Source organism: Pteropus medius, unplaced genomic scaffold, assembly GCF_902729225.1.
Source record: "Pteropus medius unplaced genomic scaffold, Ma_sr-lr_union100, whole genome shotgun sequence".
NCBI classification, from domain to species: Eukaryota; Metazoa; Chordata; class Mammalia; order Chiroptera; family Pteropodidae; genus Pteropus; species Pteropus medius.
The window spans coordinates 14,136,852-14,155,659 of NW_024344240.1; the positions used below are offsets into that span (position 1 = coordinate 14,136,852).

Consider the following 18,808-nt stretch of genomic DNA (forward strand, 5'->3'; position numbering starts at 1 on the left):
TTGGACAAACAAAAATCTTGCTAAACGCTTGCCTCCTGGCCTAATGGAAGTAGAAACAGGTCATAATAAATTATATAAAATAATTTGCAGGCACTATGGCCTTTCATACCCATTATCTTTGTCAACCCAGATGTTAAATAAAGCCCCAACATATTACCAGGGAAATCTCCATAGACCAGAATGAATTTAACATCCGTTTCCAAATGTGATTAGGATACGTCAATTTAAGTAAGACCAGGTCTCAGCCCTACCTGAAATTTTATCTTTATATAAACCAGAGTCATCACAAATGCCACCTTTCCAGTATCACTACTACTTTTTCCCTGAATAATTTCTTTTACTTTTTAAATTTTTCCCACTGAATATCTATAACAGCAATTATAGAGTACAGAATAGGGGATGTTAAATGTCTAAATATACCTCATTTTTTTTAAGGTATTGAAGTTACTTAATATATTTAATAATGTTAAAGAAGGTGAGTAAAGGTCTCTGTCTTAATTATAACAGGTTCAATTAAATATTTTAGAGACAGTATTGGGTTATTCAAGAAACAAGTTTATTTCTTTATCATGTTAAATTTCGCCTATACATAAGTCAGGCCTAGTAAGGCAGACTTTTATGACTTAGTTCCCTTCCAACTTTCTCTTTCATTATCCCTACAAAGAAGTCCTTGTACAAATGATCCGAGGTGGGTTTCTAGGCATGAATCCAAAATTCAAGCAAAAGAAGCGAGAATAAAGAAAGATAAAATGCCATGTCACTTCCTGTCAGTGACATATCCAGGAGGTCTGACAAATCACTTACCCCTGGACACTGGCCAGATATTAGTCACACAGTGATATCTAACTTCAAAGAAATTTGGTAAATATAATCTGCATTTTTGATGGCCATGTATCCAGCAAAAGATCAGAGATGTTATTGTGTTAGAAAGAAGGGATCAACAGATTCTGTGGGATGACAAGCAGCTTCTGTCACAGTTGTCATGTTGTGATTCAATGAGAATCCATTTTAAATTCACACCTCAAATGGAGTCACTCTTCCTGTCAAGAAGAGAGTATTCTTGTATGCTAGATACAAATAAAAAAATAATCATTACAGGAAAAGAGGTAAATTGCAGTTTTGCTATTTTTGTTTTTAAATGCGTATACAAATATTATTTTTAAACACTAAGGAATTAAAGAAAACAAGCAATTTTTAGTAGAGATTAAGAATTTCTAATAGATAATCTGATTGAAGAATGTATTATGACTCTCAGACCAGGATCAGCAGAAATTGATTTAAAAAATTAGAACATTTCATAAAAATCACTTAGAAAAGAGAAGATATTATTGCAAACACCCTCACACTAATTATTTATTGAAGAATATAATTTATAATAAAAATCTTGTTTTTCATTTATAGTTTACTACATACAATTATATTAAGCTGCAAGTAATAGTCCAACTTTCAATGACTTAACCACATATATATTTTTCGTGTGTAGTAAGAAGTCCCCAGTTTGATAGTCTAATAACTCTAAGATGTCATTAATATTCAGACCCCTTTTATTTTAGCTCAATCATCTTTGGCATGCAGCTTTCAACTTCCTGGTTGGAAAATGGTTATTGATTTCTCATGCATGACATTTGAGTTAGATGAGAGCAAAAAGAAGGGTATAGCTAAGGAAAAAGGTAAGGTTTCTTTGTTAGATATTTCAAAAGTTATTATTCCACAATGAGTCAATTAAATTTGTATTGATCAAAATTATATAATATAGAGTTTCTAGTAAGACAGAATGTTGAAACTAAAAATTAGAGAAATACAAAGGAAAATAAGTCTGTTGGGTGACCAATATATAATGTCTGTCACATTATAAATACTCTTTTTATGTTACTATTATAGTAAACTACAAAATTACACTAGTTTTGACAAAATCTTTTTCTTATTTTTATAGAATACTGAGATTAAAGACTCTCTCTGAATTATAACTGTAAAACTATCAAATCCAGTAAACCTCATCTGACAAATACAGAAAAGATTCTGCTACTGAGAATGGCTGTGGCCTCTTATTATTGTTCAGTTAATATCCACTTCTTGACCCCATGCCACACACACACATGTGCTTCCATGAGAAGAGTATATTTTTCAGACCAGAAACATTGAGCTTTGCCCTGTAACTTTTCTTTGACTTCATGTTAGGTGAAGTATACTTTCATGTGCTTTGAATTGAGGCTTAAATATTTGACTTGCTTTGTCCAATGGGATTCTAGTGGATGTGAGGTGACCCAAGGCTTGAAATAAAATAAGTGGTTGGTCTTGTTGTATACTATCCTGTCATTTACCACTAGAAAAATATATATTGGTTTGTCACTTGTGCATAGATGAGAGACACAGAAAGCAAAACTTTTTCATTGCTTGGTTCTAAGTCCAGCCATATCTAGCTTAGGTGAGCCAGATCCCAGCTCATTTACAATGAGTGAACAAGAAATAAATGTTTATTTTTGAGAGTCACAGGACATTTTAGGTTGTCTGCTTTGCAGCATTATCGAGGCACTAGATGATTGATTCTTTGGGCAAAACAACTAAAACAATCCTCCTTAAAAATTGAGTTAGCTGACTGAGGGTCCTAAGCTTTGTGATGACATTAGTCATATATTGCTCTGTATTCTAGTTATTCATGTTTACTATAATTTTTGAAATAGATTATTAATGCAGAGGCCAATTAAGGTGACACTGCATATTTATACCTTCCAATTCTTAATAATTTGTTAAAATTGCAAAATTTATAAAAAAAGATTAACAATAAAACCAAAAAATAAAATAGCAACTATTTTATTTAAAAATTATGAGATAACTATTTGAGAGTATCTAGATTTCAAAAATAGCAAGTAGCAATAAATAGTTACCACTGATTCAATATCATATGATTCAAATTCATGTTAAATATAAGGGTAAAGTAGGTCTTAGCCAAGAAAGGCACCCAGATGATGTGCCCAGGATAACTTATTTATGACAGGAAGGAAGAATGGTCTGAATATTTTTTCTTACTTGTAAGCTAACATATTCGTCTGCTACAGTTCCACAGATGTTGGCAGAAAGCAAGAGATTCCTGGGTTAGTGTGGTATTGGCAATAAGATATAGCTTTATGGAACAGAATAGAGTCCAGACATAGTGTCACACATATATAACCAATTGATTTTCAAGCAATGTGCTGAGTAATAAAGAATAGAGTTTCTTTGAACATATTGTGCCAGAACAAGTGAATATCTTTATTGGAAAAAACAATGAAACTAGAGTGAGAATGGTAAAGACCATTGAAACTAGTGTCAGTGAGAATGGTAAAGACCTCTAAATATCTTTTCTTTCATAAAAGTAATAATCCTGGGGAAAAATGGTCAAAATCAATTTTTTTAGCACTTTGTAAACAAACCAGATTCTTGGAGTATTTACTCAAAAAAAAAAGTAGCAGAAAGAATTCAATGACATTATAATTTTTCATATTTTCATCTTCATTTCTCCAGCTTTGAAAATCAATGATCTCACATTTATAGTAGCTATGAAAACCAGCAGCCTGGCAATCACTGGAGGAAACATAAAGTGTTTAATGTATTAAAAAACTAAATCCCTGGAGAACTACCGTTATCTGACAAGCAGAAAGTGCAAGCAAGAAGTGAAAGCTAAGGCAGAGTTGTCAATTGCCTGACTAAATGTCTAAGACATGTACCAATGTGTACACAGAGCACTGTAGTAAAATGTTGGGAGAATAACTAGTTTAAGGCATTTAAGGAATCTGTGTCTCATCATTAGTTTACCACTAAGTTAAGTGAGTAGAGACTTCTGTGGGCATACAGGACAAAAATATAGACTTAACAGAATTAGTTCAACAAGTCATATAAGTATATAAGCAGCAATAATAACAAAAACAAAAACAAACAAAAAAAAGCAATAAACAACAAAACCTGAGGAAGAAAAATCTAATTTCCAGAGTTGCCATATTATATTATTTTAAAAGTCCAGTTTCCAATGAAAAAGTATGATATATGAAACAAGAAAGTATGGCACATACACATGAAAAAAGCAATCAGTAGAAATTATTCCTAAGAAAACCAGTCTTTAGACTTACTATAAAAGATTTTAGATAAGGTTTTTTTCAATGAGTTTAAATAACTAAAAGAAACTATATAAAAAGTGCTAAAGGAAAGTATGAGAATGATGTCTCACCAAATTAAAAAACATCAATATAGAGAAAAATTATTTTAAAAGACCAAATAGAAATTATAAAGTTTAAAATTATAACAGAAAAATTTTTTAAAATCTCTAGAAGGGCTCAAGAGCAGATGTAATGTAGCAGAAAAAAAGAATCAGTGAATTTGAAGGTAAATTAGTTGAGATTACCTAGCTGCAAAACAAAAAACTTAATAATAATAATAATAATAATAATAATGTCTTGGCAACCTGTAGAACATTATAAATTGTACAAATATGTGCATAGTGGGAATCTCAAAAGAAAGAGTCAGAAAGAATAATTGAAGATAATAATGGCTGAAATTTCCCAAATTTTATTTAAAAATCATTAACCTATACAATTCATCCATACAAAACACTAGGTAGGATAAACTTAAAAAAATCCGTAACTAGACTCCATGCATTTAAACTTTCTAGAGAGGAACCTAAATGCATAAAAGGATCCACAATGTGTTATTTTCCAATTGCTACTACAGAAAAATTGACATAAACTTAGTGGCTTAAAATAACACAAATATATTGCCTTATATTTATAAAAGTCAGAAATCTTAAATTGATCTCATTTGCTAAAATCAGGCTGTCAACAAACCTGAATTTCTTCCAGAGGTTCTAAAGGATAATGTTTCCTTGCCATTTTCAGCTTTTAGAGTCCACCTGCCTTCCTTAGTTCCTGGCACCATTCCTCCATCTTCAAAGCCAGAGAACTCAGTTCAAATCTTTCCCATGCTTCTGTGTTCCTCTGACTTTCTTTTTCTCCCTCTTCTACTTATAAGGACCTTCATGAGTACATTTGGCTCACCCTGAAAATGCTAGAAAATCTACCCATCTCTAGGTCAGCTGATAAACAAGTTTAATTCCATCTGCATCTTTAATTTCCCTTTCCCATATAATCCTATATATAGCCATTTCTTATATAATCCATCTTCATGGATTCCAGAGATTAGGAAGTAAACATCTTTGGAAGTCTGTTATTCTGCCTATTTCATTTTATAACACTAAAAGCATATATTTTATCACAAGCCATAAACAGTCAGAAAGCAGTGAGATGATATATTCAAAGTACTGAAAGATATAGCAATCAACCAAGAATTCTACTCCTGCAAAACTATCTTTAAAACATGATATAAAAATTAAAAAAATCACAGTTAAACAAAACAGAATACATTGCTAGCAGAAGATATAAAGGAGTTCCTTCTGGCAGAAATGAAAAGAAATAAGGCATATTCACGAATTCACAGGTTTTGAGGATTAGGATGTAGATATATTTGGAGGGGAATTATTCTGCTACCCACAGAAGGAAACTCTTTAACCTCATAAATGCTGTGTACAAACAACCCATAGGTAACATTACACTTAACACTGAAGCTGAAAAATTTACCTCTAACTTCAGGCACAACACCAAGATGTCATCTTTTACCCCATTTATTGAATATTGTTCTGAAAATTCTAGCTAGAACTATTGGCTAGAAAAAAGAAATAAAATACCTCTAGAAGGGAAAGGAAAAAATAAAATTATATCTATTTCCAGAAGATATGATCTCATATATGTAAAATCCTATGGCAGGCACAAAAACGTATAACTCATAAACAATTTCAGCAAGTTAGCAACATATAAAATCAATTTATAGCAACATACAAATCAATTGTATTTCTATTCAATAACAAAAAAAATCCAAAAAATAAAATTAATAAAACAACTCCATCTAAATAGCATCGAAAATAATAAAATAATTAGAAATATAATAAATAAATTAACAAGACTTTTACACTGAAAACTACAATGGAATACTACTCAACAATAAAAAGAAAACTATGATACATACATCAAAATGGATGAATCAAGAAAATATTATGCTGCTCCAAATAAACCAGACATAAAAGAGTACATAATGAATGATTCCAGCTTCTATGACATTTTAGAAAAGATAAATCTAATCAGTAATGAAAACAAATAGATGGGTGCTTGGTCCTAGAACAGGATAGAAGGTAGGGAATACAAGAAAACTTTTTGGTGGGATGAAAAAGTTTTATAACTGCATTGTGGGAGTTGCTCAGGTACTTAATTAGTTAAACCTCATCAAAATGTGTACTTAAAATGTTTGTATTTGACTACACATATACACTAAATTTATTAAAGATAACATGACCCTACATAATTTTATTATATTTCTATAAAATATTAACTTTATTTCTAGAATAATACTGAAGAAATGTATTTAAATTATTTAAAAACAGAATGATTTATATATCTTTATAAAATCAAAAGTAAACAAGATTACTGTGTTAAATAATTGTAGTATCAGCTTGAAGAATACTTGGCCAACAAAATAATCATTAATTTAAGATAGAAGTGGCTTTATTGTACTGACAATTTCACACCGCTTCTCAGAAATTGGAAATTTTATATTTTTAAGTATTTAATAATCCTATTATATGTAATATTTGCCTTTCTGGGAAATATAAATATTTGATAGACAGATTTAGACATTAGATTCTGTTTCTTTTTAGGTATCAATATTAAATAAGAATACACATTATTAAAATGTAATTTACCTTTAGCTTAGAAAGTTTATTGAAATATTTTATCGTGCAACCTGTTGGTATTAAACTGTTTTTCATTTTGAAGATGACTGGTGGGAATCAAATTTCATCAATAATTTAAACATATAAAAATTAAAACACAAGTATTACTGTGGGAATTATCTTTGTCATTCTTAGAGAAATATAATCATAAATCATCCACCCCTTGTCTCTAAGAGGCTCTCAATGATTTAAGACTTTAGCACATGCTTTAGCCCTTTTATTCATATATTTATTATTCTTTTCATTATTCATTTAACTCTATACTGAGTTGTGATTCTGATAATCAGCTTTTGACAGTTGATAATGGGAGCTATCACATCAAAGCAATGTGAACAACATTAATTGATATTAAAAGCAAGTTCAAAGTAAAAGACATAAAACTCTCCTCTAATTTAATAGAGACAAACAGATGGGGTGTTAGGGTAGAAAACAAATTGTTTTCTTTCTCCTTCTTTCTGGAATATATGGTAGCCTGGATAGTGACCCAAAGTGACAAGTATATTAAATATACCAACTTGCACTTGGCTCCATAAACACCTTTTTCAGTTCTAGATTGTATGCTTGTTAAGAAATGGCTCCCCTCATGAATTTTGTGTGAAGTGGAATAAAGTTTACTTTGGGAATAAATGTATTGTTATTTTTGGATAGAAAGCAATTTGTTATACCTGAAGACCATAATGTTATTAGAGAGATGAGTGAGCACCGGTGCTAGCAGCCACTTTCTTTTTCTCTGGGAACATCCTACATAATGTAATACACTCTTTGGCAACTAGTCCCAACTAGTCCCACTCTTTGGCAATTTAATCCATATTTCCAGACACTCAGACTTGCTCCAATATCTGGTAAAAGTAATCTCCGTTTAAGAGAAAATTTAAGGACTATGAACCAATGACTTATCACCTCAGTCTCAAGTCAGCTGCACTGCCAACTTTCTCTTAAATTATACTTCAGTCCTGCTTCCAGTCATTCGTTTTGCCATCTGTAATCATTCCAACACCTTGCCTCCTAGGTCCAGTATCTTGGTTCTTTTTGTATGTTTCTTCCAAATTAATGACTTTTCCAAATTAAAGGTCATATATATTTGTGTTATTTTTTCTCTTTGTATAGCACTGTTTTTAGAACACATATTGAATTATACAGCTGCTTATTAAAATAGATCCTTTCTTTTAGAACTGGTCATTGCAGTGCTATTTTCATTATTTTCATTATTTCTCATGACTAGAGACCTGTCCTGAAAACCAAGCCTTACTAATCCCTGATATTAGCAACCAAATCTTGCTTTTATCTAATAATTTAGATTTCCCTGTAGGGTCTCATTTTTCCCCATTTTTATTCAAACAGCTAAACCAAATAAACTTCAGCATCCCCTAGGAAGCTAGCCTCTCACAAGCCTCTGGGCCACTGGTCAAGTTCCTACATCATTAATAATAAGCCAAAGATATACTATGTATTTCTCAGAAATAAATGAAAAAAAATTCCCTAGGAATAAATAGTATGCTTTTGAAAACACTGAATCTTTCAGGAAGCTCAATGAATAAAAGAATACCTTATTTATTGCAAGTTCTCCTTTTCTAGAAATGTTAAATATTTAAATTTATGTGGTAGTACTTCATTTCAAAGGGTTGATTTGGGCATGTGTTAGTTCAACAAATACTCATATTTCAATAGCCAATTTAGTAGCCCGAACAGGTCCACATAACATAAACATTTTGCTTAGTTTTCCCCTTTCGGGAAGGACACCGACCCTAGGAATTCTTTGAAAGAAGAAACACTGCTCAGTTCAAAGTTTCGACATGACTTCTTTTTCAATAATTTTAAAGAAAATAATATGCACTCTATGAGGGATAAGACTCTATAAGACCATGTTTATTAGGCACAATATGTGGCACCTAATATGTGTTCCCTAAGTATTTCTTATACAAGCAGAAAAAGCCAACTCTCTATATAATTAATATGAGGATTTGTAAATTTTCAACCTTTTAATTTCTGAAATCAGTATGATGCTATTAAACATAATAGTAGCAGCGCCCTCCAATATTTTTAAAAAAGAAAGGGGTGACCTTTCAAGGACTCAGGGAAGAACTGACTTCACCTTTAAATAAAAGAACAGAGCTCTGAAAATGAATTTTGTATTTGTACTATGTCAAATAACTTATACAACTTTGGTTTCGTTTAAAAATATGTGTCATCAACTATTTTAGATATGAGAGTCCTATCACAATTTAAGGAATGGTACCAGTTAGCAAATGATCTGTCTATCATTCCCCCCAAGTTTAAAGCTCCAAATTATATTATTCAAATGTGCTCTCAAAGAGGTTACCCCTGGAAACCACTCAGGCTTCATGGGGTACAGAATAGCCTGGCTGTTGATTGGTTTTAGCCTCAGGGAATATCACACCAATGCACAGCAGACTCCAATGACTACCAATTTGCTTCCCAGTGTGATGCTAGGTATCCCCTGTGGTCATTACTGCCATATTTGGTAAAGGGCTTCACTGTTTACTGATTGCCCTTTCCTCCATTCACAGTCAAGACAATGAAGACAACAAATTGCAGGTTTAAAATTTAACTCTCAAACTTCTCAAGTTTAAGGTTTTTACACTGAAGACACTTTTCTCTCAGACTTTCTACCCATTTATGTATGAATCTGTAGAACTCAGGACAGAAGATTTGTTGTTGTTGTTGTTGTTGTTGTTGTTGTTTTACAGATTTCTTCCTTCAGGTAGCATGACAGAGAAAATGCTATTTTATTCACATCATTTCATTTTTTGTTTTAATTTCTTCTGAAATTGAATGTTTAAGTTACTATTTTATTATGAGTTTTATTCTTACAGCTTTTGATAACAGCTCAAACTTTAAAATTTAGAAAATAAATTTTCTAATAAATATAAAATTCATAGTACACTGACATACTAGTTAATGAAACTTAAACAACTAGATTTATAGATTGGTTAATGAATGATTTAACCTTATGAAATCATCTAATTGGTGAATGACAAATTTAAACTAACTTTCTTATTACTTGAACTTCTATTTAAAAATAGTAATGTCAGTCGAGATAGAACAGTTATTTTTATAGGTTTCTTAACTTAAAAATAAGATTTTTTCTTTTTATTTGTTTGAATAAATGACCCAAGTTCCTATACTTTAGATGAGGCTAAGAGGGAAAAGAAGCTACAAACTATATTTAGGGAAATAAAACTGCAATAACTAGCAGTAATAATTGGTTGTACATTTATTAGACAACCAGCAGATTCAGTCATACAACTCCTTAATAAGTTATAGGTAATCAGTCCACCAAAATATGTTTAACTGTAAGAGCTCAGATATTTAAATAGTCATAAATTCAGGCAATAATATGGAGTTGGTAACGAGACATTGAGCCTACATCATAAAGGCTAATTGTCTCTGAACAACTGTATTATAGTTAATATGAATGACATTTTATATATTTTTATTTATTTATTTATTTATTTATTTATTATTTATTTATTTATTTATTTATTTTTATGCCTACAGCATCTGGTCTTCCTAGGTAGTCTCCCATCCAAGTGCTAACCAGGCCCGGCCCTGCTTAGCTTCTGAGATCAGACAGGTTTGGGGGTGTTCAAGGTGGCATGACCATAGACTGTATTTATTTTAATAAACAACTTATTGCTCAATTTTGCCTCATTATTCAAACAGTCATTATATCTCTACATGTTGCTTTCTCAAGTTTCCTCACATAGAGATTAGATAGTTAGCTTTGTCATACCAATTCCATTAAGTTGATAGATTAAAAATGATAAAACATTGATAATTATCAAGATCATTTACTATGTTCTAGATACTCTGCTAAGCCTTTAATATGCACTAATTCATTTTATCTTCACATCAACCATTTGAAATAGAAATTATCACCATATGTTGGATAAAAAAGGCTGAAACTCAGAAGGATCATATAATTTTCCTAAATTTGTACAATCATAAAGGAACTGTGTCAAGATGTGAACACAGTCAGTTTGGATTCCAGAGCCCCAACATCTAAACACTGTGCTGTATTGCTTCTTTCTGGTAGAGTAGTCAAAGTAGTCAAACATTTTCACAAACCATTGAATCTCAGGATTGGAGGGCACCTTGATCCTCCAGTTTAATGTCTAATTAACCTTGTCTATGATATCAACAAGGTTGTCATCCAACTCTCTTTCAAACAACTTTCCAATGAAGGCCTCACTAACTCAAAACATACTTAATTTTATGGATAAACAGTTGCTTGCACTGCTTGAAAGTTATTTTTTTATAATGTACTTTTTTGCCTACTTGTACCTGTCTCCAAAAAATTTCATTTTGCATCCTTTAACTTTGAAGTAGTACTTTTCTAGTCTCAGATTCTCTTAATATTCATTGAATATCTATGATAAAGTAGATGAACTTTTTTTTAAATATATGATATCTCATTTAACTCTCAGTTATTTGTGTGAAGTAGGCTAAGAGAAGTTGAATGATTTGCCGATGGTTACAGAACAAGTAAATGGTAGAGGTCAGGTAGAATCTATGTCTTCTGATGCCAAATTCACTTTGTTCTAGATATCATTCTTACGAATTTACAATTCAATGAATTTTTGATTCACAATAATTATAATTCCCATTCATTTTCCACTTTTACTTTTTCAGCCCATGTTTTAGTATTAATTTTAAGCACTCACATATTTCCCTTGCTCTACCCATATCGCTTTCTATTCTGCTCTATATTTGCAAGTAAGTTAGGCCTCCTTGACTCCTAAATTGAAATATGACCATTCAAATAATTTCTTCATTTCAATTGATTTTCTTCTTTCTTATCTTCAGAAGTAAAAGACAAAATGAGGAAATAACTAGAAAAAGATTTATGCAGAATAAATTCTAAACACAATATGTTCTCCACAAAATAAGACGTTTGTGGAGACAAAGCAAACATCAAATGAGGAAATATTTTGAACACATAATTTAGAAGGGAAATATTTTCAGTCTAATTATTTATTCATCATAATTATGTTACCTTGAAAATATCTTTAAGTGTTTATTTAAACTAATATCATTCACCAATCACTTGTGTAGTTTATACATAAATGACCTATTTGAACTCAATAAAAGCAACATGCAACATTATGGAAGTTCAATTAATGTTAATTTCTATGTATTATAATTATTATTTTACAATTCATAATTATGAATTAATTTAGCTAAAGGGACTGTATTTTTTATAATTTCCTTTTAAAAATCTTCTTTTAGAAAAGGATAATGCAATTTTATGTCCAATTTTCAGCATGTTATATGTTAAACTTTTTAAGATCTTTTATTCACTATCTGTAGGTGTAGATCTCATCCAATGAGATGTAGGAGCTGATTCACCTAGCTTCTCCATCCTCATATCTTGAGACCAACAAATTAGAATTGTTAGAATCAAGCCATGTAATTAGACAGCATAACGTCTAAGATACTTTTTGTCGGCTTGCCAAAAAGAGAATTTTAGTAAATGATACATTACACTATAAAAATCCTCCTTCAGCAGGCCTTTTAATGATGACAAAGAACTTGTGCAAACCCAAGCAATTAATCCTCTTGAAGCATTTTACTAAAATCACTAATAAGGCACCCAGAAATGCAAATATATACATAAATTATTCCTTTGTGAATTCAAGTTTGAGATTATTACATTTTTTTCTTTATCCTTGAGAACAGTTTGTTTCATTAGCAATTGCAGTCTTTTAAGCATTTATTTAAATAAAAGTTTGGATTGAAAAAAGATGCATAAAATAAAATTATATTACATATATTAATAAAATAGATATAAAGTTATTTTAGATATTTTCATTGAGTGGTTTTTCCAGATTTTTTTAGTGTTTCCTTAATCTTTGTATTTTTTTCTTTTTTATTAAAGTTATTGGGGTGACATTGGTTAATAAAATTATGTAGATTTCGACTATACAATTCAATGATACATCTATGGACTCATATTCTTAATAAAAATTAAATGTATTTATATATAACTACAATTAAATATCTGAATCCTAAAAAACAGTAATGAGAACAAATGCACATGAAATGCAAAAAATTCTATGACTTGATTAAAAGGACCATCTATGTTAAATTTTTATAATCTCGTGAAAATGTCAGCGTATTCTTCCTGTTGAACTTTAATTTATTCACCATGTTAAGAATGTACCTTTTCATACTCTCAATGGTACCTCCCAGTAAGGAAACTCCTAGGCAAAAAAAAGAAGAAAGAAAGAAAAGAAAGAAAAGAAAGAAAAGAAAGAAAGAAAGAAAGAAAGAAAGAAAGAAAGAAAGAAAGAAAAGCAAAGCAACAAAGCAACAAAGCAACAAAACAAGAAAACACATTGCTGGATACTACAACAGATACCTGTATTACAATCTTTATTAAACACCTAATATGAATTCCAAGTTTATAAAGGACAAACAACTTGGGTCTAATCTTTGTAAATGCAAGTGCCATGTGTTCCTGTTAAAACTAGGATCATTAGTGCAAGCATAGTGCCCTGCTCATAGACAGATTCTCAACACATATTTTTAAAGAAAGAAATAAAATAATATTCTATAAGTTATGGTAACAATAAAACTATTCAACTAGAAGTGAGTCTTTAGTTAAGGGGATTCAATTTATATTAAACAAATTTAAGAAGTGATAACCCATGTATATTGAAAATTATAAATAAAAAAACTTTAAACATTCAGGCAGTAAAAATTAAATTACCAATAGAGAAACAGAAATCTAAATGAGGACAATAGGACAATCTCTAAAGAGTTTCAAGCAGAAAAAGATGGTGATTCAATAATTTTCTACCAAGCAGAGCTGTGAGTCACAAGACAAATTTACAAAAAAAATATCACACATGTGTCCTTTCCTGAGAGTAAAATCAAAATGAAAAACTCGAAGATAATAAATATAGGATAGAAAAGAATCAGTAGTTAAGATTTTCTCAATATTTGACAACATGGTTATGAAAATAAATGTCTTTTTAATAGTAAATGCTACACAGTATATTGATAGTAATCACCAGAAGATTAAAAAACATATATTTTGTTAATCAAAAATAGAAAATGAAGTGAAAAAAATAACTAGAAATAAGGGTGCTTAATTTCTGTTTTGTAGGCCTAGTGAGGGCACGGCTTATTTCTAAGTAGATTGCCCTTGCATTTCTACTGCCCAGCACAATATCTGGCACATAGTAGACTCTTAACCTATTCTTTAGTGAATGACCCTGATATGGAGGAGGAGCAGGATAAAAGAATAAATACTGCTTCATTCCTAACATTGATGATTTTTAAAGTATGTATATGAATATATATATATAAGACTTAAAGATAAGTATCTGTAGATCAAAATAATCATTTGTTTTTGAAACCTTTGTTTTAAGAGAGTTTTAATTTGAAGTCTGAGACGAGGAGGGGCATGAGGTGGTAGTATACTGGCAAAGTACTATTTAGACATCTAGGATGTTGCTGGCTTTCCAGAATTAAAGAGAAAACAGGAATTGGTGATTCAATAGGGAAAACCTGAACTTTCTGAAATATATTATGCTTGAGATGTCAGAGGCCTAGGAAAAGAAAGACTGCATGAGCAGCTGGGAGAAGTGCAAGGGCTGGATATCAGTTACTAGTCCAGAGGACCTCATGATAGAGCGGACATGTGGGACTAGAACTCCCAGCTGTGCTGGACAACCTTAAAAATACTTGTTTTGGACTGAGTAAGGAGTTACAGCATCTGTGGTCACTAGAAGCTATAAACTAAGGCTTTACACATTTTCCTTAACTGATAAAGTGTTTCATACCAACCTTAAAGAGTGGGCACTCAAAGTGAAATAATTACATAAATAAATGTTTTGATTTTTATAATCATTGTGCATGCATATTATAGATCATTACATTTTATTTGTATTTTTGTGCATTGCAAAAACACATTATTAAATATCGATGTAATTACAATAAATATTTTTATTTTCTTGTTTATTTTCTAATAAATCTTAAAAAAATTACAAAATACAGAAGTATCTGTGCTATAATAAAATAGGAGGGAAAAGCTGTAAAATAGTTTTCTCTCACTTCCTGTGTGTTACCCTTTCCCTCTCTCTTTCTCTTTCCTTTTATCTTTTCTCTCTTCCTTTCCTCCTTCTTTTTCTTTTTTCTGATTAACATGAGATAGCTACTTCAGTCTCTCATATCCCTTTTCTTATAAAACTGGAGTTTAAAATCTCTGTTATTCACCATTTAAGTTAAATTTGAAATTTAGACTTTTATTCTGTATTCAGTTTTGGATTTTTTTTTTTGTTTTTTTTAAAGAGAGTAAGAGAATTTATTGGACAATGCCCCAGCAATCTAATTACCCATTGCCTCTGAAAAATCAAAAAGAGTTGCTCATTTGTTCTGTTTCTCTGGGAACACTAATTCGAGCCTTCTATGTGTCAGGCACAGCGGGGAGGCAGTGACTGAGGAATAATGCAGTTCAGGTCTCTGACTCCCTGCAACTCACATTCTAATAGGGAGGGACAGACACTAAACAAGCAAACAAATGAAAGTAGCAATTTCCAATTGGGCTGAGAAACCGGTAAGGCATCTGGGAAGAGTTATTTGAGGTGAGACCTGAATCATGAGGAAGGGCCTGCCCTGCAAAGAGAGAACAGCCTATGCCCTGTTCCTGAGGCTCGAGGCCCTGGGTGTGAGGGGACAGAAAGGAGGCCAGTGGAGCTGGACGTGGTGAGCACTGAGGACCAGCATTTAGTTGAAGAGGTAAGCCTTCCAATAATGCTTTCCTCATATCATCAAACACAGACATAACTAATAATATTAACAAATAACAAATGGACCAATCAACTAACCAACAAACAAAAAACCTAGAGAATCAGAAGAGTGAAGAGTAACACTACCAAAATATCAGAAAACAAAAATTACATATGGACATATTTATAAAATTCTACATATGCGTTTTAAGGCAACCATAAATTATATTAATGCTGTTTTATAGTGAATTTATTGGTTTCACCTTAATCTTGGGCATTGTGTTGGGAACATAGATTTACATTAAATAATATTGTTTTTATTTGAGCAGTTAACTTGATTTTCTAGTCCAGAAGACTACAGATACTTACATTTATTGAACATTTATTGTCCTCCACATGTAAGGTACTATACTAGATGCATATGTATATCAAGGTTTCTTAAGTTAGGCAGTATTGACATTTGGTGCCAGATAATTCTTTGTCATGTATGTTAGCCAGGGTCCTCTAGAGAAACAGAACCAACAGAATGTATGTGTATATAATTTGTATTTATTTATATATTTAATATCTATGTAAGTATATTTATAATACATTTATATACAATATAATATTATATATGTATAAACCTTAGTACTAATCATTCTCCATAATCACATAAGCCATTTCCTTATAATAAATTCTCTCATAGATAGATAGAGATAGGTATCTAAATATAGATATAGATGATATAGATAATATAGATAGATGAGAGAGAGAGAGTTATTCTCCAAATCTGCAAGACAAGTCATTAAGCTGGAGACCCAGGAGAGCTGATATGATAGTGTAGCTTCAGTCCCAAAATCAGCAGGATGAGACCCAGGAAGAGCCAATATTTTAGTTTGAGTTCAAAGGCAACAAAAAGTTGGTGTCCCAGTTTCAAGGCAGTCAAGCGGGAAGAATTGTCTCTTACTCAAAGAGAGTCAGCCTTTTTATTCTGTTTAGGCCTTCAACTGATTGGATTAACCTCTCTTACTTTAGAGAGGGCATTCTGGTTTATTCAGTTTAGATATTTTCCTTAGCCCCAAATTCTCTCACAGGAACACCTAGAATAAGGTTTGGTCAAATATCTGGGCATGCCATGGCTCAGTCATGATGACACATAATATTAACCATCACATTGTGAAGGCTGTTTTGTGCATTGGAAGATTTTTAGCAGCAACCTTAGCCTCTAAACACTAGATACTAGTAGCACCATTCTTCTTTAATTGTGGCAACAAAGTAACAACAAAAAATGTTTCCAAGTATTGCCAAGTGTCTCCTATGTGAAAAATCATCCTTAGTTGATAACCACTGTCATAACCACATTATCATTTTTAATCTTCTTCACAACAGATTTGCTAGGAAGATAATATTATTGTCGTTATAAAAATGGGAGACCGTGGCTCTGAGTAATTAGTAATATGTGTAATATCACAAAGCTAATACCATTATGGCGCCAGTGTTTACATCTATGTCTGTCTGACTTGAAACTGCATTCTATTTTTAGTACATCATGATGTCCAATTGGAGAAGCAATATAATTATAAGCCTTAGTAGGAAGAAACACTCTCTGAGGGAAAATATGGAATCCTGGAGATCCCTATGGACTTGGTGGCCCATATAAATCCACCCAATTGAGCTGAATTAGAGCATCACTGTAATATTTATGGGCCACCTAATCTCTGCTGATCCCTAGATTGTCTCTCTTTTCCTTCTTTCATAAATCTGAAATAATCATAATAAAAATAATTTTCTCCAGCAGGCTTGTGTGTTAGAATTTACTAACACATGTCCATAAATTAATATATAGGCCAAATAAAATATTGCCTAACAAAAAAACAGAGGCTTGAGAGGAAAAGGACATGAATAAGTAAATTTTAGATGTGTATAATAACTGTAGATAAGCTCCTGTGGGGAGGGAAAAAGATAAGCATAAATAGAAGCTACCTCCATTCTAAACAAAAGTAAATAAAGTTGATGAGATACTATGATTTTGTAATATCCTAGTCTTTGTCCACAAATTTAGGATAAATAAAAGTATCAAGGCTTTTGCTTGTAATCTGTGGTAACTATTTTCCAGTATGGTCTCCAGTCATTTTGCCTCCTGATATTCATTTCCTTGTGTAGTCTTCTCCCATATTGGATAGAACTGACCTGTACCACAGATGGGACATTCCAGAAATAACAGAGTGTGACTCCTGAATCTAGGTCTTTAAAGTCATGAATTCCTCTGAGGCTTCTTTTGGATGATTCACTCTGAGGAAGGCCAGCTGACCTATGGAAAGGTCAACATAGTTAGGAACTGCGGTTCCTGGCCAACAAGAAGCACTAACTTGCCAGACAAGTGAATGAGCCATGTTAGAAGCAGATATGCCAATCCAATTTAAGTTTCATATGACTGCAGTCATGGCTGAACCCTTGACTGAACCCTCATGAGAAACTCTGAGCTAGAACTACTTAGCTAAATTATTCTTGATTTCATGAATCTGAGAAACTGTGAAATGACAAATATTTGTTGTTTTTTAAGCAACTAAATTTTGAGATAATTTGTTCAGCAGCAATAGATAACTAGAAGTAGACTTGGGCAGGGAGAGACATCTAAAATATTTAAGTAGTCATATTTTTAATTAGTCTGTCTTCATCATAAATACTCAAACTAAGATATCCAGATTGAAACACAAAGGAAAGCTACCATGGAGTTGATTTCTAAGGCATTTTTCATTGAAGTTAACTATAATTCTACTAAAGGTATAAGTTTAGAAAGCCCAAATATAAGAAAAGATGGACATAATTAGTTGAAAACAAGATAAATATACTAAGCCGTTCTAATTCTTCATGTTGTTTTCAATGGGGAGACAGATGAATACAGTGTGGGAAAAATGCTTCCAAAAATGTTTGCAATTGAAACAGATAAAATGCATTTTAGCCAGTGTAATGTGCTTTAAATGTCAATATTAGTTCATATAAAACTAGGCTAAACTTAAGAAAGTCAATTGGAATTCAGAGCATTTTGTAATTTGTGTGCTACAATCAATTGAACCTATAGATGACTGATAAACACTAGATGATGGATTATATATGAGTTCAAAAACTGATTAAAAAGTTCAAAATGATTTCCCAAAGAAAGGCACTGATCTTATTGCTATTGATTTAACCTGAAGTAGTCCATATGTAAACAACCACTGTATTTGCAACTTATAGAATAAGCAGTTGAAATAAAAATTTA

The 18,808-nt window shown here is 31.6% G+C and overlaps 1 protein-coding gene and 1 pseudogene across 1 annotated transcript in view; both read right to left on the reverse strand.

The window, feature by feature from the left end:
* MGAT4C (MGAT4 family member C) overlaps positions 1-18,808 on the reverse strand; it is a 629,597-nt gene that overhangs the window by 386,306 nt on the left and 224,483 nt on the right. The window lies entirely within an intron of this gene.
* On the reverse strand, positions 10,319-10,437 carry LOC120607598 (uncharacterized; annotated as a pseudogene).